Source organism: Gavialis gangeticus, unplaced genomic scaffold (genome assembly GCF_001723915.1).
Source record: "Gavialis gangeticus isolate Ggan-Ray unplaced genomic scaffold, GavGan_comp1, whole genome shotgun sequence".
Classification (NCBI taxonomy): Eukaryota; Metazoa; Chordata; order Crocodylia; family Gavialidae; genus Gavialis; species Gavialis gangeticus.
In genome coordinates, this window is record NW_017729024.1 from 149,503,969 (window position 1) to 149,514,431 (window position 10,463).

General features: G+C 37.2%; 1 long non-coding RNA gene across 2 annotated transcripts in view; it reads left to right on the forward strand.

Annotated features, from left to right (window-relative positions):
- LOC109297837 overlaps nucleotides 1-10,227 on the forward strand; it is a 62,709-nt gene extending 52,482 nt beyond the window's left edge. For both annotated transcript variants that reach the window (XR_002097435.1, XR_002097436.1), the window contains exons 3-4: nucleotides 6,708-6,827; nucleotides 8,740-10,227. This is a non-coding gene — a long non-coding RNA (uncharacterized LOC109297837). The remainder of the gene's footprint in view (nucleotides 1-6,707; nucleotides 6,828-8,739) is intronic.
- Nucleotides 10,228-10,463: the final 236 nt, after the last annotated feature.

Below are 10,463 nucleotides of genomic sequence, written 5' to 3' on the forward strand. Positions count from 1 at the left end.
ACCTACAGCCAGCAACCCTTTCTGAAGATTTGTCTGTTAAATAGTAAATCTCAGTCTCTCAAATCATAGACATGGGTTATATTTATTTACCTCTGCAAATATTCCATTGAAATTAAAATATATATCAATATGCTGATCAGACAGTCTTGATGGAATTACCAAATCTTGATGGAATTGATATTCAATATAAAGACCATTTATTCATCTATTTAGAAAAAAAAGATTATTTTGATCCAAAAGGCAATGTAATTGAACCAATTGACCTTTTACAGCTGATAAATTCAATGCAACATTTTACACCAGTCAATCTTCATTGGTTCTGATATTCTGTGAAAAAAAATACTTTCCTTCCAAAGGACATACTCCACTGTACATATTATTAAAATGCTTCTGCAGAATATGAAATAAAAAGTAAAGTGTATTTTAAATATATTTTCTGGTTTCAAACATTCCACTTCTTTAGCCAGTTTTAGTGCACTAACTATTTCTACAAGTTTAATAATATAAAAGAGGCAATAACTTTCTTTAACTAAAATTCCCAATGCTGCCTCACAATCCTCAAACCATTCAAATCAAGATTTTAATCGTACATATACATATATAACGTGTACGTGTGTGTGTGTGTGTGTGTGTGTGAGTTTAATTGTGCATATACGTATATAGTGTGTGTGTGTGATGTTTAGTACTATGGCATTTCAAATTGCCAGTGTTTCTATAAACCAGTGTAAAATGAAGCCATCTGCAATCTGTATGCTGAGCAAAGAAATAAAATTATCCTTTAATGCAACCGTAAAACTGTGGCATTCTAAAAATGGCATAGAGCAATGTGTCCTAGAGCATTAGATATCCGTTAATCATTTAGCAGCTATTTCAATAGGGCAACTCTTTGAGCAAAAATACATTGTCTTAGGGAGGAGTTTTGAAGACTACTGAAGAAATTTGTCAGAGCACCAGATTTATAGTGCTTTCTCTTTTTCAAAATTTACCGTGTAATCACTAATCTCTGGAAAACTTTGATTTAACATGTCATCTAAAAGATATTACTGTATTACTATAGCACACCAGCCAGAATGAAGTATACAAGACTGTTGGTAAATGGAATGCACCCAAGATTTCCAGACATGACTTGATATTAGCACAAGGGTGAAAATGTCACTGCCTAATGTAATTATAATATTATTAAGCAGAGTTCATATGCCAGCATAGTTTTCAAGGGTTAAAAGGCTGGTTTATTGTAAACATTGTTTTAACTATTTGGTATTTTTTTGAGTTAATCTACTATCTGTGCATTATGATAACACCACTAATACTCCCAGTGACATGAAAGTTGAAACACTGTTAGACCAAGATACTATTTATTCAGTATTAATTAGGAATTCAGAATCTAGTTTTCTGTTTTCCCAAGCAAACTATATCTACTTTTCAACATATGATAATTTTTGTGTACTGCCTTTTTAATTTGAATTAACTTTTTAATTTTTAGATTATGTGCCCCTTGCTATTTTCATTACAGTACATTCACACACTGTTAATCTGTACAGGTGTCTGCATAATCAATTACACAATATTCTCCAATTTTTCCCCAACAATTGGACTTGGAATGCCATGCTTTCAAGATATGAAACTGCGCAGAGTATGAAACAAAATACGTTCACTGAAGGAATTCTAGAGTGTTATGAGATTATGTTTCATTTTATAATGTCAAAGGTTCCATAGGCAAAAATTTGCAACAGTTAAGAAGTATGACCTTTAAATTAGTCACATGAAATTCAAGGCATAAACTTTAATATTAACTCATAAGCAGCATGTTCATGACCAAAAATCTGGTAGAAGGAATAAATCCTGCAACCCTTACTCATGAGAATTGTCCCATTGACGACACTATTACTATTCAGGTAAGAATACAGGATCAGGCCCTGTAAATGTGGCAATGTCTTAAAATGTTAAAGTGACAGGTTTCAGTTCATCATATACAAGCTTAAGTTTAAGCACATTAATAAACAGATTCTTCTTCAGCAAAGCATTTAAGCACATACTTCACTTTGGAACTTAAACTTAATTGCTTGACTAATTCAGGATCTCAGTTCTGAACAAGCTTGTTAGAGCTGCTCTTATGTTTGTAGAGTAAATAATTACATTATGATATGGTAATCTATGGGGGGTTTGGTGGGGGTTGTTTTTTTTTTTTTAACAAATATAGCTATTTTAGATCAATATTTGAAACTGCATCTACTGAAAAGGACAAAAATGACCCTGCACAGGATAAACACTTTGAAGATGAATCACTGGATGAACTCTGGTTCACCTCCATAGTCATCTACACACATACCTGTGAAGACTCAGAGACATACAGATCCTTAAAGGACAGCTTTTACAGCTTTAAGTGGCAGTCTGAGGGCCAGACATGTTCACTGTGATGTTGTAACCTTTAGTGCTGCTACTATCAATCTAAAGGTAGATGCAAAAGAAGAAAAAATGCACATAATCACTATTTTAACCTCCACCTCCCACATTTGAATGTTCCAGTAATTTTATTTGATTCACTAGACATTTAAAACAAGTCTTTTCTAGTTTATTCATATATTTCATAAGTATGAAAGATAAAGCTTGTAATGAAAGTCATTAAAAATGGTAAACTTTATTTTTAATGTTCAGCCCAGAGTTCAGATAAGTAACAAAAAATGTTTCTGTCCCATTTAACCCGATGGACATTAAGAACATACCTAAAAAGTATGCCTTACCTTATGTACCATTTTTATGTAGCCTTGTTAAGACTTATACAAGACTACTGCATCCACTTTTGGTATCCATGTTTAAAAAAAAAGATGAAAATTGCAGCGAATGTAAGAAAGAGCCATGATATGATTTGAGGGCTGGAGCAAATATCTCGTTAGACCCTCTCTACACATGCAGGTAAAAGCACAATGGGATCTAATACATGATTACACAATTGCACCTCCTCCCATGCCACACATCATGGCAGGAGGCATGTTTGTGGGATTGAACATTAGATCCCATTGGACCTTATAGCCGGTGCAGAAGGAGTCCAATCCAAGGCAAGAAGCAAGCTCCCATAGCTGGGAGCTCCATGCATCCCAGGTGAAGGGCTCCCAGGCATGGGGGTATCCAACATGCTCCCACAACTGGACTATCACCACTGCAGTGATCTCCCCACCCTGGTAGTGTGTGAAACCCCTGGGGCAAGGGGGTGTGGAGGGGAATCACTACAGGGACAATTCCCTTCTGTCCTGGGATGTGGGGAAACCCCCAGGGCTGGAGGATCATGGTGAACCTCTGGCCTCCAGGGTTTCCCACACCCCCAGGGTTGGGGGATCACCCCTGCAGTGATCCTCCAGGCCTGGGTGTTTTCTGCACCCCGGAGCCCTAGGGATCAAAACAGCTGTGATGCCCAGGGTCCATAGATTTGGACCCTGAACTCTGGGGATTGCAGGTGCCATGATCCCTAGGGCTCAGGGGTATGGGAAACCCTTGGACACTGGGAATCACAGCTACTGAGATCTCTAGGGCTTGGGGGTTTTATAATAGGCATGGGGCACCCCTGCAGCTGGAAGCCCTGTCAGCTTATGGGATTCCCAGCCACAGGGGACACCCTACTACACATGCAAATTAAAGCCTGATAGAAGCCAGCTATAAGGTTAGTACATAGTTTTGAGGTCTAACTTTATAGCTGGTTGGAGCTTTTTATGGCATGATAGCTACTTTGCATTATATAAGTGGTTTCCTGGGAATTGCAGAATTAACCAGTTAATTGCACAATACTGGTAATGTGTAGAGGGGGCTTTCCAGTAAGTGACTGAAATAATTAAACTTGTTCCTAAGGAAGGACACTTGGGGTGTCTTTACACATGCTCCTGGAAGGGGGCGGGGGAGGGCAGGGGAAGTGTTTTACTTAGAGAGGTTCTCAGGAGCCACTCTAATTAGAGCTCCTGCAGTGTCTCATGTATTCAGTTAAGTATGTGCTTAAATGCTTTGCTGAAGAAGAATCAGTTTATTAATGTGCTTAAACTTAAGCTGGTATGATGAACTGAAACCTGTCACTTTAACATTTTAAGACTGCCACATTTACAGGGCCTGATCCTATATTCTTATTTGAATAGTAACAGTGGTGTCAATGGGACAATTCACATGAGTAAGGGCTGAAAGATTTATTCCTTCTACTAGATTTTTGGTCATGAACATGCTGCTCATGAGTTAATATTAAAGTTTATGCCTTGAATTTCATGCGACTGATTTCAAGATCATAATCGAATTAATTGAATATGCTCCAACACCTGCTAGTTAACATGTGTTGGAGCAAGCGCCAGGTACATGTATAGATACCCTTGATGCCCAAAAACTTGTCCAACACCTCTCCCAGTTATGCATTGTCCAATAAAAGCTATCGCACAAAACTCTTCCTTCTTTTATCTTATCAGTAAGACAACTTATGATATATTAGTATCTGCACAGGGAGAAAATACTGGTTATGAACGAGCTCTTTAGTTTAACAGAAAAAGATACACAAAGGGTAAACTTCTGGAAGCTAAAGCCAAACAACCAGCAATTGGAAATAAGACACACGTTTTTAACGGAGCAGATTTTAAACAATGGAAGAAGCTTTCAGGAATGTAGTAGACTCTCTCTCTCTGGATGTTTTTAAGAGATGCTGTAGCCAAACAGAAGCTATTGTTTCAATACAGGAGCAACTGCAGGAAATTTAAGAGCTTGTGATATATAGGAAGTGAAAATAGATGATGTAAGCATTCTTTCTTGCTTTACGTTTTGAATATGATTGTGTTTTGCTGAATAGTGAGTGTTTGCAGATTGTGCTGACTATGAGGGGCAATATATTCAGATGTGTTAATTTGTATGCCTCAATTTTGGGATTTAATTTTCCAAGATCTTTCTGGGAATTGCACTAATAAGAGTAGAACTAACTGTAATATTTTATAGCAGATGAATATTTTGAATGTTTACAGTAGAATGCTATGCTATGCTTAGTTTAGTTTTTAAAATAAGGTTCAATATTTTCCATACACTAAACAATGGGAAAGCCAGTGGTGTTAAAAGTGGAATCAAATTTAAGAGCTTGTTTTTTATTTCTGATTCCTCTGCATCATAAACAAAGTACATCTAGTTTAATATCTCAGTGGATTGCTCTCACTGATGTCACCTTAAATTATAAATTGAGTATTACAGTTACTAAAAAAACCCCCACCATGCTATTTAAAATAACATGTTCAAGTTCCTTAATGCATTATTTATACAAAGGGTTCTTAAAACCTTAAAAGATGATGGGTGGGAGTCACACTTTTGTCCTAGCACTATCATAAATTAGCCTATATTTATTGTTTAAGTTAGGTGTGTGGCTGAATCAAAAAAGGGGGCTCTGGAGTCTCAGATTTGGGTAGGGTGAGAATTCTTTCAGGAGCGAGCCTTCAGTTAAGTGATGAAATTACAATTTTTGAGAAGAATTTTATTGAGTGAGATATAACTTGAGAAGACAAGTTGCAGACAAAGGACCAGCAAGGAAACAATGATTACCTAGCAAAGGTGGTCTTGGGTTGGAGGAGGAACAGAGGACTGTATTGAAGACCTTGAAGACACTACATTAAAACTGCCATTTAGAAATATGGTGAAGTTATGTCCTTATAAGATTTTTTTAACTTGTATTAATTGTGATTATTTTCTTACAATTTAGCCATTTTCTAACAAAGTAGAAGAGTTTTATTTATGTAAGAAATGTTTTTTAGGGGTTTTTTACTTTTTGGAAATATATTTACCTTGAGGACTTGTATATGATCTAGTTATTCTGCTACCTAGTTATAATAAACTTATTATTTTTGAGTCTCTTTCTCTTCTTTCATATCAGAAAAGATTAAATCATCTATGATGGTGCTGTATATGACAATGCTATCATTTGAAATCATTTGTCTAAATTATTGAGTTTGGATGCTAAAAGGACAGTATTGTTAAAACCAAAACACCTTTTTTACGCTCACTGGTATTATTTGTCACTATGTACTAGCACTGTACAGCTGGAAATAATAACTGTCTTCAATTACCTCATCTTTGATGCTTGCCAAAAAGTACATGCAATCACATGTTTAATTCATCATGTTTTGTTTGTACATTAATAAAAGGAAATTGCACAGATGGGAACTGCAAAGCACTATATAGCACAAGTAATGAAGAAACAGCAAAAGGTCTGGTTTGGAAGTTATGCGTTCATTTACAAGTTGTTATGGAACTAAAATAAAATAGGGTTTTCAAGCAAACCTTAGCTAGGTGGTCAATATTTGCAAAACAAACACTATGTATGGTCCCAATTCTGAAAACCTTTCCATGAGTAATCTTTATTTAGAGATCAATATACTTCATTTAGGAATGTCATAGGAGATAAGGATTACTAATGTAAGAACTTACACAGTCCTGTCTTATAAAATTATTGGGTGGCACTTAATTTCTGGCTAAGTCAACCATGAGTGAATTTGACTCATATTCTATAATAGGTAGGCTTTACACACCTCATTTTACCTGCCTGAAACAATGCAGAAATTTACAAAATGTAGTAAACGCTATAGACAACTATAATCATGTACCTTAAATTTGGGAAGAAAAAAACACTGGAATTTCTACGGTTACAACTTTTAGATCTCTTTCCTTTTATTTCATTATTATATTATATTTATACTCGCTATTCTTAGACTTTTGAGGTTTTGTAAGAAATAATGGCTGTCCACTCATGAGAAAAAAACAGAGAAATGAAAGATGAGAAATGAGAGAAAAGAAGATTTTTCTCACCATTTAAACTCAGAAGCTCTCATGTAAGTAGAGAGAGCAAGGCCTGGGAGCGGTGGAGAGAGGGGACCGCAGTTCAAAGTTAGAACCTGAAAGCAGGATCCCATCAGCATGTTCTGCATATTCTGACAAAGGAAGAACCTGCTTCACGCTATGCTTTGGCAGGAACTTCTTTTTCAGGAACTGTTGAAAAGAGGCAACAACATATCAGAGCCCTAACTCATGCCTGAGCCCTAATCCCATAATGAGTGCCTCTGGGAATGGGTCCTTTCCTTGAGTAGCTACTAAAATAAGCAAACACTTCTTTCCTGTGGTACAAAGTGGATGTCAGGTACTGCACAACCTGACACCTGCAAGTTCTTGCCCGTGTACCAGAGTGCAAAGCTGTTGTGCTGCATCACAAGTGCAGGCAGAGGTTCAAGTAAGGTTACACATGAGGTGTCATCTTTCATTCTGAGCTGTCTCAAGTATCCTCCTTGCCTACATTCTTACACTGAAAAGCACAAGGAGAAAAGGGGCCTGGCACTGATGAAAAATGGGTGTGTCTGAATAGAGAAGCAATTCTCATTATGTTAAGGAGGGCTTAAGCTAAATAGTGCCTCTTAGGCTGTAGTTCTGCTCCCATTAATTCACCAGCAGGAACCTGGGCTCTCTGATGTGTTCATTACTATTCACCTTGCAAGCATGCAATGCTGCACCTGCAGGATCAACTTAATGTGGAATTCAGATCCGCAGCATGGTTGAAAAGCTAATTTGAAACACTGCCTATGACTGAGTTCAAAATGTGAGTGGAATTGGTCAACTGAAAATTTCAGTGAGGTTGTAAATGCTCATCCAGTGGTCAAGTAATAGTGCATCCTTTGTAAGATCTTGCCCACTCTTGAAATGTGTAGCTTAACTTGCTTCACAATGAAGTGTCTTGCATATGCAAATACTTGCATGAAAAACACAGCATTTTAATGCTACTTAGCCACCTTTCTTTGAGGCAATTTACCAAGTGCTAAACTATCACAGTTCATCTTACTGTGCAGTAAAAAGATACACATAGATAGCATACAACAGCTGAAGCATGGTAAGTCCTTGCAAGCTCCTCTTTTACATCACAATAATTTATTAATTTGGCCATATTTGGCATTTTAAACCCACTTTGGAAGTGGCTTTACTGAGATATGGGGATAAATCTTCATCCCAGAATAACTGCTGAACGTGGCTTAAGTCCTGCAACTGGTGTCCCACACTGCTTTTCCTGGTTATTTGAGTTAACATTTTCATTTATGTGTGCTGTTCTCTATTGCTCAGGAATTATCCAAACCAGTTGTTGCTTGAGTTAGATTCTGCTGTGTAGTCAGGTGCAATCATTTGCCATTTCAGCTGAGGTTCACATACCTGTGTAATGCTTCTGAGTCATGTCTCAAGCTTCTGTATGGTCCTGTGACAGCTGAAAATTATGTCTGTGTGATAAAGGTGTTTGCTGAAGGCTCTATGAAGATTTGACCAAGTGTTTTTCTGTCATTTGTTTAGATATTAAGCTATATGTTGTTGCTAAGAGCCTAATTAAAGTTTAAGATGAAGTAAGGCCTAGTAAATTTAGCACAGCCTTGAAGTAGTAAGGCCCTGTTGCGTAGTTAAAATTAACCTTTTCAAAGTAATGCAAGGCTTGTACTGCTATTGGTCAGTTTAAGGACAGTTGAAGTAAAAAGAATCGGAATGGCTGTAAGTTATCAGCACAGTTCAGAAGTTATAAATTGGCTGAAACATCCAGAAACTAGGAAAATGTTCTAGTCCAGAGACTAGGAAAATGACTTACCATTTCTATGCTCACCCAGGACTCATTCCAATTCAATGAAAATGCAAGTTGAATACTGAGGGGGGAAATTTTATACCTGCTATAGAGATTACAATTTGGATAATAACTTGTTTCTTTCACATTCCCCATAGAAAAAATGTGACCAAGGGGAGAAGATATCACTGGCTACCTGGATCACCTCGTTGGATCAATATGGCTATCCATGACTTTTATTAATGAGAGGCATCAGCAAGTCAAATGTAAAGTAGATATTTGAAGTCAAAAGGATGCTGGGAAGGATGAAAAGGCCAAGACATTTGACTACTTGACCTTAAGGCACAAATCTGGACCATTGTCTGCATGGTTTATCTTTGCATACTGTTAGGAAAACTCGGCCTTTTTTTTTTTTTTTACTGTTCACAACGTTCAGCTTAGTATATTCTTGTGCATTTAAAGAAACATTGTAGATGTCTTTATATTTATGGTTTTCAGTTTTGCACAAGTGAATTAAAATCCAGAATCATTATTGTTATAAAACACATATGCATGTTCTGATAATACCCTAACTTTCACTACAGTAAAAAAAAGCCCTAAAAAGTTTAGTAAAACGTATTATGTATGACAATAATAAGTTATAATTAAATCATTCCTTTTTCCTATTCAAATATCCAATAAAAAGTGTTATCAGCCAGGGAAGCAGAAGGTAGATTAGGTATCCCAAAACAACTGAAGTAATAGCAATGCTATCATTGTCCATTGTTCCACAAACAAAACAAAAAAGTACTCCAGAGTTTCTATAGATTTTGGTATCATAGACTATTTCATATCTCCTAATAGTAATGCTGGTGAGAAATACTCTTTTATGTTGATGACCTCAGAGGCTTTTGTTGAAGACAAGGAATAGACACTAGCCCAGTCAGTGAATTCTGTCCAATTTGGGAACCACAACTATGCAAATCTACTGGGATCCCCCAGTACATTGTACAACATTTGGACTCAGAGCAGCACTACTTTACTGATAGCACCTCAGTTGCCTTGACATTTGATTGAATTTGTCAGCTACTGGGCAGTAGCAGTCAGGGGAGGCAAGATTCCCGACCAAAATTTGGGATCTTCACAGGGTGTTGTTCAAGTTTTATTGTGTCTTTTTTACTGATATGTTGTGTGTGGTCTTGTTGAAAACCCAATGTTATGCTGTATCATTTACGTTACTTTTATCACTGTATGGATTATGTTATGCTGTCTGTATAAATCTTTATGTTTTCGGACATTGTTTACTCAAAGGAACTCAGAGAGTTGCATATTTGAAAAGGAAAGTAGGTTAAACTGCTAAGTATTTCTTGCCATTGTGTAAGTAGGGCAAGGACAATTGCCACTCCAAATGGCAGAAGGGGCCTCTAGTGGGATTGATATCCAAGGCATTGTCTGCTTGTACAGGGAAAAATAATCCCATAACAGAAGGGGTATCAGAGCAAAATGGCCCATTACCTAGAGAATTCTGAGACCCATGAGCAATAAAGACAATGCTGATGAGGGCAGGGAAGGCCATTTCTAGATATTTTAGGGCTATCTGTGAGGTGGTCCTGGTTTTTGGAGTTTCTGGCCATGTCTACATGAGTGGGGGACTGCACAGTGGTCGGTAGGCAAGTACTAAATGACCATGCAGTAACTGGCATTACTGCACACTACTGCCACCACACTTTTTTTTCCAATGCTAATGTGCACTATGTGTGCAGTATCATCACCACATGGTTAGTGGCTGGCAATGCTACTGCACGGTAGCAACAAGCTACTGTGCAATAGGTCGTTGCTACTGATCAGTAGTGTCTCATGTAGGCTGTAGGAGGATCCAAGTCTCCAGCAGTCAGAACTGGCA